Raw genomic sequence first — 25,534 nt, 5'->3', positions numbered from 1 at the left:
GAAGAGAAGGAAATGGAGAAGGAGACGGAGGGGAGGAGGGGAAGGAGAAGAGAAGGAGAGGCAGAAGGAGAAGAAGGCGAGGAGGAGAAGGCGATGTAGAGGGAGAAGAGAAGGAAATGGAGAAGGAGACGGAGGGGAGGAGGGGAAGGAGAAGAGAAAGAGAGGCAGCAGGAGAAGAAGGCAGAAGGAGGAGAAGGAGAGGAGGAGAAGGCGATGTAAAGGGAGAAGAGAAGGAAATGGAGAAGGAGACGGAGGGGAGGAGGGGAAGGAGAAGAGAAGGAGAGGCAGAAGGAGAAGAAGGAGAGGAGGAGAAGGCGATGTAGAGGGAGAAGAGAAGGAAATGGAGAAGGAGACGGAGGGGAGGAGGGGAAGGAGAAGAGAAGGAGAGGCAGCAGGAGAAGAAGGCAGAAGGAGGAGAAGGAGAAGAGAAGGAAATGGAGAAGGAGATGGAGAAGGTGAAGATGGAGGAAAGAATAGAAGGAGACAGAAGAGAAGAGGAGAAGGAAATGCAGAAGGAGACGAAGGAGAGGAGGAGAAGAGGAGAAGTAGAAGAGAAGGAAATTGAGAAGGAGGAGAAGGAGATGGAGGAGAAGGAGATGGAGAAGGTGAAGATGGAGGAAAGGATGAGAAGGAGACGGAGGAGAGGAGAAGCGGAGGAGATGGAGATGGAGAGGAAGAAGAGAAGGAAATGGAGGAGAAGGAGAGGAGGAGAAGGAGAAACAGAAAGAGAAGAAGAGAAGAAGGAGAGGATGAAAAGGCGGAGAGAAGAAAAAGATGGAGGAGAAGAAGGAGAAGAAAAGAAGGAGAGAATGAGAAGAGAAAAAGAAGGAGAAGAAGACAAGAAGAAGGTGGAGAAGAAGAAGTCAGCAACAATAACAAATACTCCTAACAGATCTCTGATAGATTGGCATTGATAATGCAATTGTTGATCTTTCGGACTGGTGGACTTTGTGATTCAGATGGGCACCTTCATGGAACCAGTTGCCTCACCTCCGAGGCCTTGATACTATCTGTAGTAACCTTAATGATTAGTGCAGGGCACCTCTCCCATTAAGCACATCCTGGAAGTGGGTCCAGATTGGTGGCTTGTTCCTCCCATTTCGCCGGAGGCCAAACCCTGTCATTTTGGTTTCCCTTCCACCTTGAGTGGCTTTGCCCAGAACTGGACATGGGGTTGTCCTGGGTGAGAAGGTTTGGCCAAGCAGAAGAAGGCTTCCCTCGCGGTCAACACTGCATATTGCATGGGCCTTTTGAGCCGCCCAAGATGGAGAGGGCAGGATGACCTTTGGGAAGGAAACCTTGGGAGAGCATGATAATTAAGCATCAGGCTGATGCTCGGTGCATTTCCACTCCGGCCTTGCATTTCAATTGCAGCTCATGCGCCTTCTGGAGGCGGACATGAAAGACGTGTTGAGCGCCAGATAAGCCTTTTTAATTGGCCAACATGTATAATTCATCGTGGGCCATTGCCAAACACATAGGCGTGCATGGACACGCGTGTGTCTTCAATTACACGTCCCAGGTGAGCTCGGAATTATCTTTTTGGCATTATATAAAGTTAGTGGGGCAATGAATCCACTCCTCTGCTAAACATACATATCATAGAATCTTAGAGTTGGAAGGGACCCTAAAGGCCATCCAGTCCAACCCTCTTTCGCCAGGCTGGGAGACACCATCCAATCTCTCTCAACAGATAGCCATCCAGGCTCTGCTAAATATACATATCATAGAATCCTAGAGTTGGAAGGGACTCTCGAGCCATCCAGTCCAACCCCCTTAGGCCTTTGCCGATCCCACAAAACTCTGATCTCCGATAGTTCTGGGTGGCTGTGGGTTTTCCGGGCTGGCCACCATGATTAGCATTTAGTGGCCTTGCAGCTTCAAAGCCTGGCTGATTGCTGCCCAGTGGGAATTTTACCAGTATTTAAAAAAACTCTAATATCAGGAAGAGGGGCCAACCAAGGGCAAGATGGATGGATGGCATCCTTGAAGTGACTGGATTGACCTTGAAGGAGCTGGGGGTGGTGACGGCCAACAGGGAGCTCTGGCGTGGGCTGGTCCATGAGGTCATGAAGAGTCGGAAACGACTGAACGAAGGAACAGCAATATCAGTAAAGTAAATAAAGAGCAATGCTCAAAAAACAAGGAAATTCCAGACAAGAATCTATAAGGGACAGCTAACACCTTCCAACAAAGGTTCCCTCCAGGCAGCAATCAGCCAGGCTTTGAAGCTACAAGGCCATCAAATGCTAATCAAGGTGGCCAATTGTCACATTCACACTTGCCTCAAACAGACAAGAGTTCTCTCTCCTACGCTGGACATTATTCCGCCGGTATATAGATGGCCATCCAGCCTCTGCTAACCATACATATCATAGAATCCTAGAGTTGGAAGGGACCCTAAAGGCCATCCAGTCCAACCCTCTTTCGCCAGGCCAGGAGACACCATCCAATCTCTCTCAACAGATAGCCATCCAGCCTCTGCTAAACATACATATCATAGAACCCTAGAGTTGGAAGGGACCCTAAAGGCCATCCAGTCCAACCCTCTTTCGCCAGGCCGGGAGACACCATCCAATCTCTCTCAACAGATAGCCATCCAGGCTCTGCTAAACATACATATCATAGAATCCTAGAGTTGGAAGGGACCCTCGAGGCCATCCAGTCCAACCCCTTCCGCCAGGCAGGAAGACACCATCCAATCCCTCTCGACAGATAGTCATCCTCCCTCTGCTAAACATACATATCATAGAAACTTAGAGTTGGAAGGGACCCTAAAGGCCATCCAGTCCAACCCGCTTCTGTCATAAGGAAAGACAGCATGAAGGCCTTCCGGAGAGATGACCATCCAGCCTTTGCTTCAAGAACCTCCAGAGAAGGCAACTCAATCACACATCATCCAATGGGAGGGCCATCTGTTGAGAGGGTTTTGCCTGTGCCTTTCTGCCGGTCCGAAAGCGGTTGGACTGGATGCCCTTTGGGGGTCTCTTCCGGTGCTTTCAGGAGACCTTTGACCCCACCCTTGGGGATAATCATGCCTTGAGTCCCTGTTTTGGAACAAAAACAGGATGTAAACAAAGTGAGTAAGTAAAGTTATAAATCAGTAGAGTGGTGCTTAAAGTGAATTAATCTCACAGTGTAGATGCATACGAGGAGAGGGAAATGGAGGTGGAGGAAACCAGATGAGCCCAGGAGGACATCCTTTCCATTTCCGGCCCGCAATGACGATCCCAATGGCTCTCTTCTTTCTCCACCCACTTTATAATTTTCTGCTTGTTCTTTCTTGGCACCTGGCAAGTTATTTAACTCAGCTCCGCAGTTAAATAAGGGAGGCTCCAGGGCAAAGGTCTTGTGATTGTGGGATCATCAGCCAGCCGGTGGCAAAGGACAAAGCTGCGGGCCTTGACTATCTTGGATCAGCACAAAGAGCCGGCAAAAGAACGCCTCGTAGGAACAGAACAGTCTCCGATACGGTGAGTTTCAATCCCATAGAGCTCGACCATAGGCAGCCTGAGCTGTCCAACAGTGGGATAGGATGATTTAAGGGGGTCTGGATGGCCATCTGTCGGGAGGGATCGGATGGTGTCTTCCTGTATGGCAGAAGGGGGTTGAACTGGATGGCCTTGGGGGTCCTTTCCAACTAAAGATATGAATATAGATTAACAGAGGCTGGATGGCCATCTTTCAGGAGGGATCGGATGGTGTCTACCTTTATGGCAGAAGAGTTTCGAACTGGATGGTCCTTGGGGTCCTTTCCAACTAAAGATACTAATATAGATTAATTAACAGAGGCTGGATGGCCATCTGTCGGGAGGGATCGGATGGTGTCTTCCTGTATGGCAGAAGGGGGTTGAACTGGATGGCCCTTGGGATCCTTTCCAACTAAGGATACTGATATAGATTAACTAACAGAGGCTGGATGGCCATCTGTCGGGAGGGATCGGATGGTGTCTTCCTTTATGGCAGAAGGGGGTTGAACTGGATGGTCCTTGGGGTCCTTTCCAACTAAGGATACTGATATAGATTAACTAACAGAGGCTGGATGGCCATCTGTCGGGAGGGATCGGATGGTGTCTTCCTGTATGGCAGAAGGGGGTTGAACTGGATGGCCCTTGGGATCCTTTCCAACTAAGGATACTGATATAGATTAACTAACAGAGGCTGGATGGCCATCTGTCGGGAGGGATCGGATGGTGTCTTCCTGTATGGCAGAAGGGGGTTGAACTGGATGGCCCTTGGGATCCTTTCCAACTAAGGATACTGATATAGATTAACTAACAGAGGCTGGATGGCCATCTGTCGGGAGGGATCGGATGGTGTCTTCCTTTATGGCAGAAGGGGGTTGAACTGGATGGTCCTTGGGGTCCTTTCCAACTAAAGATACTAATATAGATTAATTAACAGAGGCTGGATGGCCATCTGTCGGGAGGGATCGGATGGTGTCTTCCTTTATGGCAGAAGGGGTTAAACTGGATGACCCTTGGGATCCTTTCCAACTAAGGATACTGATATAGATTAACTAACAGAGGCTGGATGGCCATCTGTCGGGAGGGATCGGATGGTGTCTTCCTTTATGGCAGAAGAGTTTTGAACTGGATGGTCCTTGGGGTCCTTTCCAACTAAAGATACTAATATAGATTAATTAACAGAGGCTGAGTGGCCATCTGTTGGGAGGGATCGGATGGTGTCTTCCTTTATGGCAGAAGGGGGTTGAACTGGATGTGTGTGTGTGTGGATATGTGTATATATACATGTTTGTATGTATATATACACATATCCACACACAAATATACATATATACACACACAATATATATACACATATACCTTATGTGTATATATATACACACATACATACATACATACATACACACCTATATACATATATTCCTACATTTGTATACACACATAAATATATAAAAATAAGTATGTGTGTGTGTGTGGATATGTGTATATATACATGTTTGTATGTATATATATACACATATGTGTATGTATATATGTGTGTGTGGATATGTGTATATATACATGTTTGTATGTATATATCCACATATCCACACACACATATATACATATATACACACACAATATATATACACATATACCTTATGTGTATATATATACACACATACATACATACATACATACACACCTATATACATATATTCCTACATTTGTATACACACATAAATATATAAAAATAAGTATGTGTGTGTGTGTGGATATGTGTATATATACATGTTTGTATGTATATATATACACATATGTGTATGTATATATGTGTGTGTGGATATGTGTATATATACATGTTTGTATGTATATATACACATATCCACACACACATATATACATATATACACACACAATATATATACACATATACCTTATGTGTATATATATACACACATACATACATACATACATACACACCTATATACATATATTCCTACATTTGTATACACACATAAATATATAAAAATAAGTATGTGTGTGTGTGTGGATATGTGTATATATACATGTTTGTATGTATATATATACACATATGTGTATGTATATATGTGTGTGTGGATATGTGTATATATACATGTTTGTATGTATATATACACATATCCACACACACACATATATACACATACATACATACACACCTATATACATATATTCCTACATTTGTATACACACATAAGTATATACAAATAAGTGTGTGTGTGTGTGGATATGTGTATATATACATATGTTTGTATGTATATATACACATATCCACACACATATATACATATACATATATACGCACAATATATAATATATACACTTATACTGTATGTATGTATATATATATATATACATACACATACACACAGAGTTGTCATCAGGAAAAGTAACTTTTCCAAGCTGTGCCCAGTTCTGCCAGAAACCCCACTGAAAGGGCAAGCTCTCGAATCCTCCCTCCTCCTTCATTAGTACGCGTGCGCAAAAAAACCTCGCTAGTACGCATGCGTAAAACCACAGCCTCTTTTCTCTCCTGTCAGCTGAGGACTGTGTGGGACGTACCACTGCGGGAGAAGGGGGGGGTGTTCAGCGGTGAGTTTAGACTTCCCTTGGAGGGGAATGGTTTCCCCTGGCAACCCTTCGTGTGTGGGGGGGGGGGGGAAGAAAAGTAAAGACGGAGAGGGGTGCAAAATGGGAGGTTGGGAAATGGAGTTGGGAGTGTGGCTTTTTTGATTCCTTGCTTCCCCCCTCTCGGAGCAGTGGTACGATCCAGAGCTGTAGCCCCGCCCCCTGGGGAGTCTTGGCCTGGCTGAGAGTCGGCTGTTTCTCTCGCCACTCGACGGTCGTCCGCTTTGGCTCAGTGGAGCGTCTCCCGGTGAGGGCCCGAAGGGGGACACGAGCCCCGTTTGGGGGTTCCGGGGGTCTTTGGTTCCGGGGTTCTGCTTTGGGGGGAAAAAGTGACTCAAGGGCCGGACTTTGGACCTAAAGGGATGGACATTGAGAGAGGGGAGGTTCATTGAGGTGTGTGGGGGGTGCCATTTATATATTTTGAGGGTTGTCTTAGCTATATTTTTGTATTGGGGAGTGTGTTATCTCTATTCCTTCCTTCCTTTTGGTTTTGAGAGGCCTTAGTTATATTCCTGGCTTCCTTTTTGTATTTTGGGGAGGGGGTCAACTCTATTCCTTCCTTTTTGTATTGGGGAGGGTCTTAGCTCTCTTTCTTTTTGTATTGGGGAGGGTCTTTGCTCCATTCCTGACTCCATTTTTGTATTGGGGAGGGTCTTAGTTGTATTCCTGACTCCCTTTTTGTATTGGGGAGGGTCTTAGCTCAATTCCTGGCATCCTTTTTGTATTGGGGAGGGTCTTAGCTCAAATCCTGGCTTCCTTTTTGTATTGAGGAGGGTCTTAGCTCTATTCCTAGCTTCCTTTTTGTATTGAGGAGGGTCTTAGCTCTCTTTCTGGCTTCCTTTTTGTATTGAGGAGGGTCTTAGCTCAATTCCTGGCTTCCTTTTTTATTGGGGAGGGTTTTTGCTCTCTTCCTAGCTTCCTTTCTGTATTGAGGAGGGTCTTTGCTCTCTTCCTAGCTTCCTTTTTGTATTGGGGAGGATCTTAGTTCTATTCCTGTCTTTCTTTTTGTATTGGGGAGGGTCTTAGCTCTCTTCCTGACTCTCTTTTTGTATCGGGGAGGGTCTTAGCTCTCTTCCTGGCTTCCTTTTTGTATTGGGGAGGGTCTTAGTTCTATTCCTGTCTTTCTTTTTGTATTGGGGAGGGTCTTAGCTCTCTTCCTGGCTTCCTTTTTGTATTGGGGAGGATCTTAGTTCTATTCCTGTCTTTCTTTTTGTATTGGGGAGGGTCTTAGCTCTCTTCCTGACTCTCTTTTTGTATTAGGGAGGGTCTTAGCTCTATTCCTGGCTTCCTTTTTGCATTGGGGAGGGTCTTAGGTTTTGGATGACCTCCTAGGTTCCTTTTAATAACGCTGTGTGTATTTTAATAGATGTGTTTTAATTATCCCTCTGTTTACAAGCCGAGAGCAGAGGCAGCTGATGGTGATGATTGACCAGCAATTTTGGGTCCCTCTCCCCATTTCCCCCTCTTTTCCCAGCCTTGTCCTGGAGGGACAGGTTGTCATGTGGGTACTGTGTGGTTTTTTCAGCAATATAATAGTTTTTCATGGTTCTACATGACTTTGGAGTCTTTGTTTTTGATAGTTCTGCGTGTAATTCTATTCATGTGTTTATACATTGTGGGCTTTAAATTGGAAGGTGTATTGTTTTGGTCTTTTTTGTTTTGTTTGTTTGTTTGCTGTTGTGAGCTGATTTGGGCCTCTTTTCAGAGAGGAAAGAGAAATGTAAACAATAATAACACTAGGTTCTTGTGGGTTTTTTTCGGGCTATAGGGCCATGTTCTAGAGGCATTTCTCCTGACGTTTCGCCTGCATCTATGGCAAGCATCCTCAGAGGTAGTGATAATAATAACACTATGTAACATAATTTGGAAAAAAATAACTTCCATTCCTGGGTTGCTGTTGCTGTCAGTTTTCTGGGCTGTATGGCTATGTTCCAGAAGCATTGTCTCCTGCGGTTTCGCCCACATCTCTGACCTCACAACCTTTGGGGATACCTGCCATAGATGTGGGTGAAACATCAGGAGAGAATGCTGCTAGAACATGTCCATACAGCCTGGAAAACACAACAGCAATCCAATGATGAAAGCCCTCGACAACACTTCTGTTCCTTGTATTGTAGAAGGCTTTCATGGTCTAGAGGCATTGGCCATACAGGCCGAAAAAACCTACAACAACCCACTTCTGTTCCTGGTTTGAAAGTATTATTTCCTGTTTCATTGTTCAGTCCTCATTTTGAAAGTAGTTCTAATCCAGAAACTTAATGTTTATGGCTGCCACAATTGGTTAAGATTCAATGAGATAGTCGTTGAAAAACTAAAGCAAGATGTGCTGCTCTAGGGATGTCCCTCCTGCAAAAAAACGTTTTTGCAGTTTAGTAAACCTTTTCCATGTTTTTATGATCGCACCAATTAGGAGATGACATTGATAACCCAGGAACAAAAACCGTGTGACATGTAGGCCCCTTCCACACAGCTAAAAAAAATCCCACATTATCTGTTTTGAACTGGGATAGATGGCAGTGTGGACTCGGATAACCCGGCAGATATTGAGGGATTTTCTGCCTTAGTATTTTTGGTTATATGGCTGTGTGGAAGGGCCCATAGTGTAATTTTTTGTGTTGAGAAACTGCAAGTCGCTTCTGGTGTGAGAGAACTGGCCATCTGCAAAGACGTTGCTCAGAGGACGTTGCCCAAATGTTTTGATATTTTACCATCCTTGTGTGAGGCTTCTCTCATGTCCCCACATGGGGAGCTGGAGCTGACAGAGGGAGCTCAGCCTCACTCTCCCCAGATTCGAACCTCCGACCTGTTGGTCTTCAGTCCCGCCGACACAAGGGTTTAACCCATTGCGCCACCGTGTAATGAAAAGTTCAGATACTCTTTTGCTTTGGTTATTTTTTTGATGGGGTGGATTGATGAATTGGATTCCTCTGTCCTTTTTTTGCCTGAGTTTCTGTTTATCTATTGGAAAGGGAATTGTCTGGCCATACGTTTTTAATTCCCTGTGTGTTATTGTTTATTGGTTATTGTTTATATGTGACTAGCTCTACCCGCCACGCGTTGCTGTGGCGAACCTTCCCTCCCTCTTTCTCTATATATGTGGTTTTGCGCATGCGTTGTAATGGTTTTTTTTTTGCTGTGTTTTCCAGTGTTTTTTATGAGTGATGGTCACTCGTTGGCCTGAGAGGTGTCTTGGCCTCATGTAAGCCGCTCCAAGTCCCTTGGGGAGATGGTGGCAGGGTATAAATAAAGATTATTATTATTATTATTATTATTATTATTATTATGCACAGAACCTGCTTCCCTTTTATTGGGAGGCATTGCAACCAGTCTCTGAGCCTCTTCTTGGAATACCAAATGGAGGAAAGCTGTTGCTATTATTATTATTACTATTATTATATTTGTCTACAGTGTTCCCTCACTACTTCGCGGTTCGCTTTTTGCGGACTCGCTGTTTTGCAGGTTTTTGCCTCCTAGTAACAATGGAGTGTGGAAGGGGATTTCAACCTTGGGAGAGAGGCAGCCAATCATTAAAAAAGAGAGAGAGGATTATACCTGAGGGGGAGGTTGAAATCCCCTTCCACACTCCATTGTTACCAGGATGCAAAAACCCGCGAAACCGCGAGTCCACGAAAAGCGAACCGCAAAGTAGTGAGGGAACAGTGTAGACAAATATAATAATAGTAATAATAATATTAGCAACAGCTTTCCTCCATTTGCTATTCCAAGAAGAATCTCAGAGACTGGTTGCAATCGCTTCCAATATATACTATACTATATATATATATAGTCCCTACTCAGTGAATTTTCACTTTTCGCGGGGTGGTCCTGCAACATAACACCAGCGGTAAATGAGGGAACACTGTGTATCCTGCATTCCTCTTTGAAAACCAGACTCAAAGCGGCCTACAGCACTCAAAACAATACAGCTTGGGGTGATCTCCCATCTGTCAGCTCCAGCTTCTCGTGCAAGGACATGAGAGAAACCTCCCACAGGATGGTCAAATATCCGGGCAATGTCCCCTGGGCAACGTCCTTGCAGACGGCCAATTCACTCACACCAGAAGCAACTTGCAGTTTCTCAAGAAAAGAAAAGGCTTACATGTATTGCCGAAGGCTTTCATGGCTGGAATCACTGGGTTGTTGTATGTTTTTTTGGGCTATATGGCCATGGTCTAGAGGCATTCTCTCCTGACGTTTCGCCTGCATCTATGGCAAGCCTCCTCAGAGGCTAGAGAATGCCTCTAGACCATGGCCATATAGTCCAAAAAAACCTACAACAACCCAAAAAGCTTACAGTTTACAAATCTGCAATCTAAGAACCTTAAAATAGAATTGCCTTTACATTTCTGACTGGCCCCTGGGTGCTCTTTGGGGTTATATAGGTCCTTCAGGAACGGGAGGAATGAGAAGGGCCCGGAGGAAGAAATACTTACAATACCAAGAAATCTTTTGAATGGTGAGAACAAAGAGAAGCCATTCTTTTTGGCCTGCAACTCTTTGGCCGGGAGTTATAGTCTGGAGCGTTCCGTCCTGGCTTCTCTTGTTTGGAAAGGCGAGGGGCGGTGTTTTGGCATACAGCTCTTCCCAAATTCGGGGAAAGCATTGGCCCCATGCGCTTTAGATAAAGGGATCCACGACCTGTAGTTACTCATGCACAGCCTTTATTGGCGTGCAACAACAAAATCACAACATAGGCAAATACAACAAGAGGTATTCGCAGATAGAATGGAAAGCATACTGAAAAGTTACTAATCTCAAGAATCAAAATGAGTGTCTCACAAAAACAATATCTCCCATCCCAAAGAGCTGATGGCAAAACATTGCATCTTGTAGACACCAAACGCTCGTACGGAATCAATGATGTGGTAGGGGAACAAGTGGTGTGTGCTCCAAGAGTCAGATTATGAACGTGAAGATCCAAAAGTCTGCTCTTGATTGGCTTGAAGGCTTCCGCGTTTGTAAGTGTTGAGGACCTGTAGTTGAAGATTGTCCGCAACTTTGCTCAAGTCACGAATCAGAAGGGAAACTGCCATCAAGAGATCAGAAGAAGACGGGACAGACAGGAAGCAACGAGGCAAGTCCCTCACATCTTCAGAGACTAACATCAGGATGGTCCATGCTGTTGTATTTTCAGTTTTTATGGATGTGAAAGTCAAGAAAACGGATGAAGAGGAAAGTTGGTTTTTCCTGGAGGAGAGTTTTGTGGATATGGAGGATGGTTAGACAAATTGATGTGTCCCAAGCCCGGGCTTTAGCACAGCAGGTTAACCTCCAGCTGCAGTAAATCTTGCCAATTGAAAGGTTGACAGTCTGAAGCCTAGGTCGGGGTGAGCTCCAGGTCCATGCTGTTGTATTTTGAGTTTTTATGGATGTGAAAGTCAAGGAAACAATGAAGAGGACAAGAGGGAACCTCTCACTTCTGCAGGGGTCTACTGTAAACCATGAAGCTGTGGACAAGTCTACATAGGGACCCCCAAACGCAGCATTGCCCAAACACGCATCAAGGAACATGAAAGGCACTGCAGACTACTTCAACCAGAGAAGTCAGCCATAGCAGAGCACCTGGCGAACCAACCTGGACACAACATATTGTTTGGGAACACAGAAATGCTGGACCACTCTCACAACCACCATGTCAGACTACACAGAGAAGCCATTGAAATCCACAAGAAGCATGTGGACAATTTCAACAGAAAGGAGGAAACCATGAAAATGAACAAAGTCTGGCTACCAGTATTTAAAAAAACTCTAAAATTACAACAGCACAACAACAGAGAGGAAACAATCAGGCAAATCTAATCACATCTCAACAAAAGATCCCCCCAGGCACTGTCAGGCCATTATATCAAGGTGGTCAGTTGAAACATTCACACCTAGCTCCAACAGACAAGAGTCCTTTGTCCCACCCTGGTCATTCCACAGATCTATAAACCCATTTTCCTAGTTCCAACAGATCTCACTTCCTCTGAGGATGCTTGCCATAGATGCAGGCAAAACGTCAGGAGAGAATGCCTCTAGAACATGGCCATATAGGCCGAAAAAACTTACAGCAACCTAGTGATTCCAGCCATGAAAGCCTTCGACAATACAATGAAGAGGAAAGTCGGTTCTTCCTGGAGGAGAATTTTGTGGATATGGAGGAAGGTTAGACAAATGGATGTGTCCCAGGGCCGGGCTTTTGCACAGCAGGTTAACCGCCAGCTGCTGTAAATCTTGCCAATTGAAAGGTTGACAGTTCGAAGCCTGTGTCAGGGTGAGCTCCTGGTCCATGCTGTTGTATTTTCAGTTTTTATGGACGTGAAAGTCAAGAAAACTATGAAGAGCAAAGTCAGTTCTTCCTGGAGGAGAGTTTTGTGGATACGGAGGATGGTTAGAAAGAGAAATGGATGTGTCTCAGGGCCGGGCTTTAGCACAGCAGGTTAACCTCCAGTTGCAGTAAATCTTGCCAATTGAAAGGTTGACAGTTCGAAGCCTGGGTCAGGGTGAGCTCTTGGTCTATGCTGTTGTATTTTCAGTTTTTACGGATGTGAAAGTCAAGAAAATGATGAAGAGGAAAGTCGGTTCTTCCTGGAGGAGAGTTTTGTGGATACGGAGGATGGTTAGATGGATGTGTCCCAGAGCCGGGCTTTCACACAGCAGGTTAATCTCCATCTGCAGTAAATCTTGCCAATTGAAAGGTTGACAGTCCGAAGTCTAGTCCGTAAAAACTTGTATTTTCGGTTTTTACGGATGTGAAAGTCAAGAAAACGATGAAGAGCAAAGTCAGTTCTTCCTGGAGGAGGGTTTTGTGGATACGGAGGATGGTTAGACAGATGAATGTGTCCCAGGGCCGGGCTTTAGCACAGCAGGTTAACCTCCAGTTGCTGTAAATTGTGCCAATTGAAAGGTTGGCAATTTGAAGCTCAGGTCGGGGTGAGCTCCTGATCTTTCACCCAGCTTCTGCCTACCTAGCAGTTTGAAAGCAAATGTGAGTAGATAAATAGTTACTGCTTAAAGCGGGGAGGTATTTTAAGACACCTATAAGAAAATGCAGGCGGTTCGATCAAGAAATACCAGATTCTTTAGTATTTCCACTTTGGCACAGGAAGTTTTTAAGTAAAGGTGTCTGAGCCCCTTTGCTTGGCGAACATTGTGCGTTAGTTTTCTGGAGCAGAGATTTCATAAACTATTGAAGCATCTTGATTACACTACATAACAAAATTTGAAACATTTTCTGTTCCTGGTTTGAAAGTGTTATTTCCTGTTTCATTGTGCAATCCTTACTTTGGGAAGAAGTAGTTCTACTCCAGAAACTTTGCTTTTTTGGCTGCTACAAACTTGGTTGAAAGAGTTGAGACTTGGGGAGATGGTGGCGGGGTATAAATAAAGTTATTATTATTATTATTATTATTATTATTATTAGTGTTATTACTGATTTTCTTTTGGGATGGGGGTGTCTAGGAAGAGTGCTAGTCACTGCCTTTCAAAAATATCCTTCATTTTCTCAATGACTGTTGGGATTCTGCTGTTCATTCCAATTGACATTATCAAAAGCTGCTCATCGCAAGTGCTGAACAAGTGAACATGGAAAATGGCTTTGAAATGCAGCAGATCACAGGAGCTGTCTTCATAGACCTGTCAGCAGCCTATGATACTGTGAACCACCGCTGCCTCCTCCTGAGAAAAATGTATAATATCACAAAGGACGACCACCTCACCTGCCTCATAGGAAACCTGCTACAAAACAGGAGCTTCTTTGTTGAGTTCCAGGGCCAGAGAAGCAGATGGCGGAAACAGAAGAACGGCCTGCCTCAGGGGAGCGTGCTTGCTCCATCCATGTTCAACATCTACACAAATGACCAGCCACTGCCAGAAGGGACAGAGAGCTTGATCTACGCTGATGATCGTGCCATCACCGCTCAAGCAGGGAGCTTTGAGATGGTTGAACAGAAGCTCTCCGAAGCTCTAGGTGCCCTTACTGCCTATTACAGGGGAAACCAGCTGATCCCTAACCCATTTAAAACACAGACATGTGCTTTTCATCTCAAGAACAGACAAGCATCCTGAGCCCTGAGGATCACCTGGGAATGAATCCCACTGGAGCATTGCAGCACACCCAAATACTTGGGAGTCACTCTGGACTGTGCTCTGACCTACAAGAAGCGCTGCCTGAACATCAAGCAAAAGGTGGATGCTAGAAACAATATCATGCGAAAGCTGACTGGCATAACCTGGGGATCACAACCAGACACAGTGAAGACATCTGCCCTTGCGCTATGCTACTCTACTGCTGAGTATGCATGCCCAGTGTGGAACACATCTCACCACACTAAAACAGTGGTTGTGGCTCTTAATGAGACATGCCGCATTATCACAGGGTGTCTGCGCCCTACACCACTGGAGAAATTACACTACTTAGCCGGTATCGCACCACCTGACATCCGCCAGGAAGTGGCAGCCAATAGTGAAAGGACCAAGGCAGAGACGTCTCCAGCTCATCCCTTGTTTGGGTATCAGCCAGCACGTCAACAACTTAAATCAAGAAATAGTTTTCTTAGATCTACAGAGACAGTCGCTGGAACACCTCAGCGAGCAAGAGTCCAAAAGTGGCAGGCTCAAACCCAGAACTGATACCAAATGAGAGACTCTCCCCTGGGCACACAGAAAACGGGGCGACTTGGAAGGCGCTGAACAGACTGCGCTCTGGCACCACGAGATTCAGAGCCAACCTCCAGAAATGGGGCCACAAAGTGGAGTCCACGACATGCGAGTGTGGAGAAGAGCAAACCACTGACCACCTCCTGCAATGCACGCTGAGCCCTGCCACATGCACAATGGAGGACCGTCTTGCGGCAACACCAGAGGCACTCCAAGGGGTCAGATACTGGTCAAAGGACATCTAATCCACTACCAAACTTGCAAATTTTATGTTTTGTCTGTCTGTTTGTTTTGTTCTGTTAGAAATGTCATACAATTGAGTGGTTGCCCTGACACGAAAAATAAATAAATCATTACGACAAACAGGAAGCTTTTAACTAACACGGCATGGGTTCTCAATCTGTTTCATGAAATCTTCTGTTCTTCGCCATAGTTTGTTCAAAGAGGGACTGCAGTAGCTGTCGGCAGAGCTTGGAGAAGTTACTTCTGGAGAATTGCGGCTCCCAGGTGCCATTATGTGTGGCGGAGGATTATAGGATTATAGGAGTAGTAGGCCTTGTGCCGGACTAGTCATCTTCTTGTGGGAGTAAGAATTCAGGACACAAAAGCTTGCTCTCCAATTGGAGGTAATCTCAGCCACGTAGAGAGATTGTGAATTTAGATAAATAGGCGGAGATGCGTAATTGGGACATTGAAGTTATCTTGGGAGTCTTGCTTGGGTGGATCAGGTTGTGTAATTGAGGCTCTTTCTGAAGAAGAGTCGTGCTTCGCGTGAAGTAGGAATAACTACGGTTTTGTAACTTTCTCCAGATTTTTTTTCACTACCTCTGAGGATGCTTGTCATAGATGCAGGCGAAACGTCAGGAGAGAATGCCTCTAGAGCATGGCCATATAGCCCGAAGAAACCTACAACAAACCAGTGATTCCGCCATGAAAACCTTCGACAATACAATTTTTAATGTTGTTGCTATGGCACAGGAAGCTCTTCACTAAAGGAGTCTGAGCCCCTTAGCCTAGTGAGCATTGAACATTAGACACTTGTTAACTTCCCCGGAGCGAGGATTTCATAAGCTGTTGAAATAACTCATGAAAAATCACTTTGGCGACAACACGGTTTCCGCTCTTTGAGTGACTCAATCTCTTTCCTTTTGCAAATCAGTTCGTAAAGTTAATTGAAGGCTCTTCTGCCCCACTAAAAAAAAGGAAATTGTGTCAGCCTTTGATAACTCGGTGCCCTGGAAAGTGAAGTTGGTCTACAGTTCTCATCATCTCACTGAAGCTTATGAAGTGGGAGTTGTAGTCTATCCCACAGCTGTCTGGGGGAAGCTGAACTATTGTAAATAATAGTGTAAATTATAATAATATGTCCCTAAAGAGCAGTTTCAGACTAGAGTTCCAGAAAGAAAAATAAGACTCTGGAAGCTACTGAAAACTTAAAAGACACTTGTACATCACTTGGGGGACAGGAAGCTGTTAACTAAAGGCACACAAGTTCCTCTTGTTAAGAGAGGAAAAGGAGTCATATAAATAACAACAACATGTCCCTAAAGAGCACTTTCAGACTAGAGTTCCAGAAAGAAAAATAAGACCCTAAAAGCAACCCAAAATTTAAAAGCAGTTGTACACCAGTTGGGGAACAGGAAGCTGTTAACTTAAGGCACACAAGTTCCTCTTGTTAAGAGAGGAAGAGGAGTCATATAAATAACATGTCCCTGAAGAACACTTTCAAACTAGAGTTCCAGTAAGAAAAATAAGGCTCTGAAAGCAACACAAAGCTTAAAAGCAGTTGTACACCAGCTGGGGAACAGGAAGCTGTTAACTAAAGGCGCCCGAGTTCCTCTTGTTAAGAGAGGAAAAGGAGTCATATTAATATCAACAACATGTCCCTAAAGAGCACTTTCAGACTAGAGTTCCAGAAAGAAAAATAAGACTCTGGAAGCTACTGAAAACTTACAAGACACTTCTACATCACTTGGGGGACAGGAAGCTGTTAACTAAAGGCACACAAGTTCCTCTTGTTAAGAGAGGAAAAGGAGTCATATAAATAACAACAACATGTCCCTAAAGAGCACTTTCAGACTAGAGTTCCAGAAAGAAAAATAAGACCCTAAAAGCAACCCAAAATTTAAAAGCAGTTGTACACCAGTTGGGGAACAGGAAGCTGTTAACTTAAGGCACACAAGTTCCTCTTGTTAAGAGAGGAAGAGGAGTCATATAAATAACATGTCCCTGAAGAACACTTTCAAACTAGAGTTCCAGTAAGAAAAATAAGGCTCCGAAAGCAACACAAAGCTTAAAAGCAGTTGTACACCAGCTGGGGAACAGGAAGCTGTTAACTAAAGGCGCCCGAGTTCCTCTTGTTAAGAGAGGAAAAGGAGTCATATTAATATCAACAACATGTCCCTAAAGAGCACTTTCAGACTAGAGTTCCAGAAAGAAAAATAAGACTCTGGAAGCTACTGAAAACTTACAAGACACTTCTACATCACTTGGGGGACAGGAAGCTGTTAACTAAAGACACACAAGTTCGTCTTGTGAAGAGAGGAAAAGGAGTCATATAAATAACAACATGTCCCTAAAGAGCACTTTCAAACTAGAGTTCCAGAAAGAAAAATAAGGCTCTGAAAGCAACCCAAAACTTTAAAGCAGTTGTACACCAGCTGGAGAACAGGAAGCTGTTAACTAAAGGCGCGCAAGTTCGTCTTGTGAAGAGAGGAAAAGGAGTCATATAAATAACAACAAACATGTCCCTAAAGAGCACTTTCAAACTAGAGTTGCAGAAAGAAAAATAAAGCTATGAAAGCAACCCAAAACTTTAAAGCAGTTGTACACCAGTTGGGGAACAGGAAGCTGTTAACTAAAGGCGCACAAGTTCCTCTTGTTAAGAGAGGAAAGGGAGTCATATAAATAACAACCAACATGTCCCTAAAGAAGTACTTTCTTTCTTCCAGAAAGAAAAATAAGGCTCTGAAAGTAATTCAAAGCTCAAAAGCAGTTGTACACCAGGTGGAGAACAGGAAGCTATTAACTAAAGGCACACGAGTTCCACTTGTGAAGAGAGGAAAAGGAGTCATATAAATAACATGTCCCTAAAGAGCACTTTCAAACTAGAGTTCCAGAAAGAAAAATAAGACCCTAAAAGCAACCCAAAACTTTAAAGCAGTTGTACACCAGCTGGGGAACAGGAAGCTGTTAACTAAAGGCGCACGAATTCCTCTTGTTAAGGGAGGAAAAGGAGTCATATTAATAACAACAAACTAAAGAAGCACTTTCAGACCTAAGTTCCAAAAAGAAAAAGACTCTTTTTCCAGTTCCCACCAAACTGCAACTCCCAGCTTTGCACAGCAGTGTGCCAGGGGCAGCTAAAGTGGTATCAAGTGGCATTAATTCTCTCCAGCGTAGACGCACTCTTGGCTTGGCAAGCCCGCGTTTGTTCCTGGGCCTCTCATTGGCAGTCCTACGCAGAACTGGATTCCTTTGCCTCCCCGTTGTTTGGCAGCTCCGTCCTTGTTATATAATTCCCCTTGGAGCCTGGAGTGTTTTGTTTTTCCCCTTGGCACAGCGTTAGGTTGGAAGTAGCGTAGGAAACGCACCGATTTGGGGTGGGCTTCCTTGCCACGGGTGTTCGCATTCGACGAGCCACTTTCCCCGCAACCCTAGCCAGGTTTTGGCCAATCTGGTGCTATCTCTTGGCCGTGACTTTTCAGCATTGTACCTTCTCTCTCTCTCTCTCTGGCCGCTGAACTTGGCTTGACTTCTGGAATGTGCTGAACTTTTCCCTGGAATTAGGAGCATGCGGACAAGGAGTGGTAAAGTTCAGAGAAAGGCGCCGTTTGCCTCTCCGAAAGCAAGCCACTTGGTTTATATAGGCTGTCCCCGAGTTACAAACATTCATCTTCCAAAGTTAAGAACGAGGCTGAGACAACAGGCTTGGCTTTAGTGAAAGACGTGGGTCTTGATCCAGACTGAGCATCCCTTATCCATCCTCCCGAAATGCTCCAAAATGGGATTATTATTACACGTATCCGTCATTTCGAAATCCAGAATTAAAAGTCGTCCACATGGGCCGCTGAGACGATTTATGCACCAAATGTTTGTTTTCATGCGCCGAATATTGCACGGAAAGGGAGCACAAGGGTGGGTTGTTGTGCATGCCTTTGCCTGTCTCTGTCAACTTGCGGTGACCCTTTTCGAGTTTCACGGGGATTGTCTCCCAGCAAGGGATCCATCCCTCCGAGCCGGTTTGGCCCGTTTGTTCTTCTTCGGGGCGGAAAATGGCCAGAGGGGAGAAAAAAAACTTTAGAAAAGGAATACAACAAATCGAACCAGTTTTCAATCAATCTGGTCTGACTTTTGAAAGGTTTGCTTTTGCAACTTGCACAGGTTTTAATTCACGAGCAAGTCATATTTTGCTGACTGAAAGTGGGTAGGGGTTTTTTACTCTCTTTCTTAGCGTACCTTTCCCCCTTTTCCTCTCTTCTTCCTCTCCTTTTCCTTTATTCCTTCTTCCCTTCCTTCCTCCCTTCCCCACATTTACATTATCTCCTTTTCTTTCCTTCCTTTCACATTCCTTTTTTACTCTCTTCCCCCTCCCTTCATCTCTTCCTTTCTCTTTCTTTCCTCCTTTCGAACTTTCCTTTCTCCCTCCTTTATCTTTTCCCCCTTCCCTTCTTTTCCCTTTCCTCCTTCCCTCCCCTATATCTTTCCTCCTGTTTTTCCTTTTCCTTCCTTCCCCCTCCTTTTATTTTTCTTCTTCCTTCCTTCCTCTTGTTATTCCTTTCTTTTCTTTCTCTCCAACCTTTTCCTCTTTCCCTTCTCTTTCTCCCTTCCCTCCTTTTCCTTTCTTCCCCTTCCCCTCCCTTTCCCTCATATGCCTTTTCCTTCCTTCCTTCCTTGCTTCCTTCCTTCCTTTCCCTCTTATACCTTTCGTCCTGTTTTTCGTTTCCCTTCCTTCTCATCTTGTCCTCCTTTTTCTCTCTTCCTTCCCTTTCTTCGTCCCTTCTTTCTCCCCCTACTTTCTGTTCCTTCCTTCCTTCCTTCCTTCCTTCCTTCCTTCCTTTCTTTCCCTCCCCTCAAACCTTTTCCTCCTTCCTTCCTTCCTTCCTTTCTTTCCCTCCCCTCAAACCTTTTCCTCCTTCCTTCCTTCCTTCCTTCCTTCCTTCCTTCCTTCCTTCCCTCCTTTCCTCCCTCCCTCCCTCCCCTTCCCTCAAACCTCTTCCTCCTTCCTTCCTGCCTTTCCCTCATATAACTTACCTCCTGTTTCCCTTCCCATCTTGTCCTCTTTTTTTCTCTTCCTTCCCTTTCTTCATCCCTTCTTTCTTCCTCTACTTCTCTTTCCTTCCTTCCTTCCTTCCTTTCCTCCCCTCAAACCTCTTCCTCCTTCCTTCCTCTCTTCCCCTTATATACCTTTCCTCCTATTTTTCTTTTCCCTTCTTTCCTTTCTCATCCCTTTTCTCTCTTTCCTCCTTCCCATCATCCCTTCTTTGTTTCCTTCCTTTTCTCTTTCTCCCCTTCCCTCATATTTTTTCCTCTTTCATTTTTCTTCCTTCTCTCCTTTTCCTTTCTTTCCCTTCCCTTCTTTTCCCTTCCTTCCCTTCCCGTCCTCACTTCCTCTGCCTCATACACAAGCCACCTTTCTTTCCCAGTGATGTAACAGGGCCACTTCACCTGGCAACAGCCAATCCTTCACTCAACAATGACCTTTATATACAAACAAACAGGCAAACAAATATATATATATATATATATAGAGAGAGAGAGAGAGAGAGAGAACAATAATCATAGTAATAATAATGCTGTTTGGAGCAAGCATAGTGTTGTGATTTGAGCAGTTGACTAGCTTCGTCCAGATTCTTCCTCCTTTTCCTTGTCTTTCTTCCCTACCTATCTACCTGTTTTGACTTTTAGATATATATAAAGAAGATCCTAATAGAGTTCTAGCTTCTCAATACGTTTCTTATTGACGCAGCTTCACATCGCATTGGCCTTTTTCGCTGCTGCGTCACACTCTTGGCTTAAAGATAAAGATTTCCCCTTGACATTAAGTCTAGTCGTGTCCAATTGGAGGGTGATGCTCATCTCCATTTCTAAGCCGAAGAGCCGCCATTGTCCGTAGACACCTCCGAGGTCATGTGGCCAGCATGACTGCATTGGGGCAACGTTATTTATTTATTTACTTTATTTGTATACCGCAGTTTCTCAGCCCGTAGGCGACTCAACGCGGTTAACAACAGGAGCAAAAATTCAATGCTAACAACATACAAACTATTTAAAACAATGAACACCATAATATACTAAGTAATTACACATCAATAAGCAACTCATTAGCACCTCGTAACTAGAATCATGATCCAACTCGTCATCCGTAATTCCGTTTTCCTATATTCATTGCACTGCCTATCCAAACGCCTGTTCAAATAGCCAGGTTTTCAGTTTTCTTCGAAATACCATTAATGAGGGGGCCGATCTAATGTCCATGGGAAGGGCGTTCCACAGCCGAGGGGCCACCACTGAGAAGGCCCTGTCCCTCGTCCCCACCAAACGTGCTTGTGATGCAGGCGGGATCGAGAGCAGGGCCTCCCCAGAAGATCTTAAAGTCCTGGTGGGTTCATAGGCGGAGATGCGTTCGGATAGGTAACCATTACCTTCTCACATTTGTATGTTTTTGAACTGCTACGTTGGCAGGAGCTGGGGTTAACAGCAGGAGCTCACCCTGCTCCCCAGATTCGAACTGCTGACCTTTCGGTGAGCAAGTTCAGTAGCTCAGCAGTTAAACTTGCTCATGGCTTACAGTCTACTAAGTCTCCGAGGTCCCTTTCATGTGCAACGGACCCATTGAGACATATCAGGAGGAGACAAAAGAGGAAAATGCTTGAGAAGTTAGGAAGGAGAAGAGGAGGAGAGCTGGGGTTAACAGTGGGAGCTCACCCCGCTCCCCAGATTCGAACTGCTGACCTTTCGGTCAGCAAGTTCAGTAGCTCAGCAGTTAAACCCGCTCATGGCTTACAGTCTACTAAGTCTCCGAGGTCCCTTTCATGTGCAACAGGCCCATTGAGACATACCAAGAAGAGACAAAAGAGGAAAATGCTTGAGAAGTTAGGAAGGAGAAGAGGAGGAGAGGTAGACTGCCTCTGAGAGCAGAAGCTCCGCTCCACGTCCAAAAATCCAACCTCTTGGAACTGTATTCTTCGTCAGTGATTGCGAAACTCGGAGAGAGCTTTACGTAAGAGTTGGACTCTTCAACTCTTGTGGAAAGAGAAGATAATAACAAGCAAGGCATGGAGATAGGAGTGAAGGTCGCTTAAGGGGACTCGAAGTGGGGGAGACAAAAGGGAACGGACAAGTTGTCCTCTTTTCCTCTCTTGGAAGAGCAGCCGGCGGACGAGAGAGCGCAAAGCAACCGGTCCAGAGAGTGGTCCACTCGATGTGTCACTTGGCACGATTCCCCATCCACGGTCCTTGGCTTTAATGGGGAGAGGTGTCGCGGCAAGCTCAGGTAATTCGATTTCGAGATGCTCTCTCTGCCTCGGAAACATTCAGAAACCTCTTCAAACACAAATAAAGGAGTCTCTGTTCTCCCAGTGTGACTCGTACAAGCTGGCTCCGTTTTCGGAAAGAGGATCCGATCGAGGACAATGCAATCCAGATGCCCCCCAATTATCTTTATGTAACCAAAATGGACAAGGAATTCGTTCTGTTCCTGCACATTTTGCTCTCGTTTTTCAATGAATCTCTTACTGAACCTCAACGAATTCAACTTAGCTTGTGGCAGCCACGAAAACGGAAGTTTTGGGAGTCGGAATCTCCCGTTGAGTCTCAACCAATTCAACCTAGCTTGTGTCAGCCACGAAAACGGACGTTTCGGGAGTCGGAATCTCCCGTTGAGTCTCAACCAATTCAACCTAGCGTGTGGCAGCCATGAAAACGGAAGTTTCGGGAGTCGGAATTTCCCGTCGAGCCTCAACCAACTCAACCTAGCTTGTGTCAGCCACGAAAACGGAAGTTTCGGGAGTCGGAATCTCCCATCGAGTCTCAACCAACTCAACCTAGCTTGTGTCAGCCACGAAAACGGACGTTTCGGGAGTCGGAATCTCCCGTCAAGTCTCAACCAATTCAACCTAGCTTGTGGCATCCACGAAAACGGAGGTTTCGGGAGTCGGAATCTCCCGACCGAGTCTCAACCAATTCAACCTAGCTTGTGGCAGCCACGAAAACGGAAGTTTTGGGAGTCGGAATCTCCCGTTGAGTCTCAACCAATTCAACCTAGCTTGTGGCATCCACGAAAATGGAAGTTTCGGGAGTCGGAATCTCCCGTCGAGTCTCAACCAATTCAACCTAGCTTGTGGCAGCCACGAAAATGGAAGTTTTGGGAGTCGGAATCTCCCGTCGAGTCTCAACCAATTCAACCTAGCTTGTGGCAGCCACGAAAATGGAAGTTTCGGGAGTCGGAATCTCCCGTCGAGTCTCAACCAATTCAACCTAGCTTGTGGCAGCCACGAAAATGGAAGTTTTGGGAGTCGGAATCTCCCGTCGAGTCTCAACCAATTCAACCTAGCTTGTGGCAGCCACGAAAATGGAAGTTTCGGGAGTCGGAATCTCCCGTCGAGTCTCAACCAATTCAACCTAGCTTGTGGCATCCACGAAAACGGAGGTTTCGGGAGTCGGAATCTCCCGACCGAGTCTCAACCAATTCAACCTAGCTTGTGGCAGCCACGAAAACGGAAGTTTCGGGAGTCGGAATCTCCCGACCGAGTCTCAACCAATTCAACCTAGCTTGTGGCAGCCACGAAAACGGAAGTTTCGGGAGTCGGAATCTCCCGTCGAGTCTCAACCAATTCAACCTAGCTTGTGGCATCCACGAAAACGGAGGTTTCGGGAGTCGGAATCTCCCGACCGAGTCTCAACCAATTCAACCTAGCTTGTGGCAGCCATGAAAACGGAAGTTTCGGGAGTCGGAATCTCCCGTCGAGTCTCAACCAATTCAACCTAGCTTGTGGCAGCCACGAAAACGGAAGTTTCGGGAGTCGGAATCTCCCATCGAGCCTCAACCAATTCAATGTAGTTTGTGGCAGCCACGAAAATGGAAGTTTCGGGAGTCGGAATCTCCTGCCGAGCCTCAACCAATTCAATATTGCTTGTGGCAGCCACGGAATCGGAAGTTTCGGGAGTCAGTCTCTCCCATCAAGTCTCAACCAATTCAATCTTGCTTGCAGCAGCCACGTAAACTGAAGTTTTGGGAGTTGGAATCTCCCTTCAAGCCTCAACCAACTCAACCTAGTTTGTGGCAGCCAAGAAAATGGAAGTTTCTGCAGTAGAAGAAATCCTTTCAAAGGAAAGACTGCGCAATGAAATAGGAAATGACGCTTTCCAACCAGAAAAGACAGGAAGACACAATCCGATCCCTCCCAACAGATGACCATTAGCCTCTTTGGTAAGAATCTCCAGAGACGGAGATGCCGTCAAACTCTTTCTACATTACATCAAAATGTTTGAAAGAATCCAACAGCGTCTTCTTCTCTGGAGGTTTTTTAAAGCAGAGGCTGGATGGCCATCTGTCAGAAGGGATCGGATTGTGTCTTTCTGTCTTCCTGTCTTGCGTCTTGGCTTCTATTCTTTCCCCCATGCTTTTTAATATGTATGAAGGTTATCTGGAATGTAAGGTTCCAAGGCATGTAGCTCTCACAGGGAATTTTTGTAGGTGGAAAAGAACGAGCAGTGCCAGTCGTCAGTAGCTCATTGCCTGGCATTGTGGTGAAGGTTAGTGATCGCCCTCGTTCCGTTTCCTTCTGAGTACAAAGTTTGCCATGAATAAGGGATATTCGGAAAGTAAATTTACAAGGCACGTAGCTCTTGTGGGGAGAAATTGGTGCCACTGCCTTGTAGTGGGAAGCCAAAGGAAGCAAACGAGCAGTGCCAGTCGTCAGTAGCTCATCAACTGGCATTTTTTGAATGCCAGAGATGAGCTTTCTTATTCCGTTTCCCTCCACATTACGTGTTTGCACCTTTTGACTGCTTTGTGAGCCGCCCTGAGTCCCTTCGGGAGATGGTGGCGGAGTATAAATAAAGTAGTAGTAGTATTAGTAGTAGTTCTTCTTCTAGTTCTTCTTCTTCTAGTTCTTCTTCTTCTAGTTCTATGTATTATTTATCTTATGTGCGGCACTTCGGAGTTCTTTGTAAGCCTCCCCGAATCCCTCCGGGAGATGGTGGTGAGGTATAAATAAAGTAGTAGTAGTAGTAGTAGTAGTAGTTATGCTTCTTCTTCTAGTTCTATGTATTGTTTATCTTATGTGTGGCACTTCGGAGTGCTTTGTAAGCCACCCTGAGTCTCTCCAGAAGATGGTGGTGGGGTATAAATAAAGTAGTAGTAGTAGTAGTAGTAATAGTAGTTATTCTTCTTCTTCTAGTTCTATGTATTGTTTATCTTATGTGCGGCACTTTGGAGCGCTTTGTAAGCCGCCTCGAGTCCCTCTGGGAGATGGTGGTGGGGTATAAATAAAGTAGTAGTAGTAGTAGTAATAGTAGTTATTCTTCTTCTTCTAGTTCTATGTATTGTTTATCTTATGTGCGGCACTTCGGAGCGCTTTGTAAGCCACCTCGAGTCCCTCTGGGAGATGGTGGTGGGGTATAAATAAAGTAGTAGTAGTAGTAGTTCTTCTTCTTCTTCTTCTAGTTCTATGTATTGTTTATCTTATGTGCAGCACTTCGGAGTGCTTTGTAAGCCACCCTGAGTCCCTCTGGGAGATGGTGGTGGGGTATAAATAAAATAGTACTACTACTAGTAG

The 25,534-nt window shown here is 45.0% G+C and overlaps 1 protein-coding gene across 3 annotated transcripts in view; it reads left to right on the top strand.

Moving 5' to 3' along the window:
• The first annotated feature begins 3,346 nt into the window (after positions 1-3,346).
• POR (cytochrome p450 oxidoreductase) overlaps positions 3,347-25,534 on the top strand; it is a 58,032-nt gene continuing 35,844 nt past the window's right edge. Inside the window, exon 1 of one of the 3 annotated variants that reach the window (XM_060756729.2) lies at positions 3,347-3,473. The gene's annotated coding sequence lies outside the window, so the exon portion shown is untranslated. Of the gene's footprint in view, positions 3,474-6,248; positions 6,364-22,123; positions 22,249-25,534 lie in introns of those variants that run through there. The other 2 variants (XM_060756730.2, XM_067472171.1) reach the window with 2 other exon arrangements.

The sequence above is a fragment of the Anolis sagrei genome, chromosome 11 (assembly GCF_037176765.1).
Source record: "Anolis sagrei isolate rAnoSag1 chromosome 11, rAnoSag1.mat, whole genome shotgun sequence".
NCBI lineage: Eukaryota > Metazoa > Chordata > Lepidosauria > Squamata > Dactyloidae > Anolis > Anolis sagrei.
The sequence above is the reverse complement of the archived record's forward strand: the minus strand, read 5'-3'. Positions and strand labels throughout refer to the sequence as shown.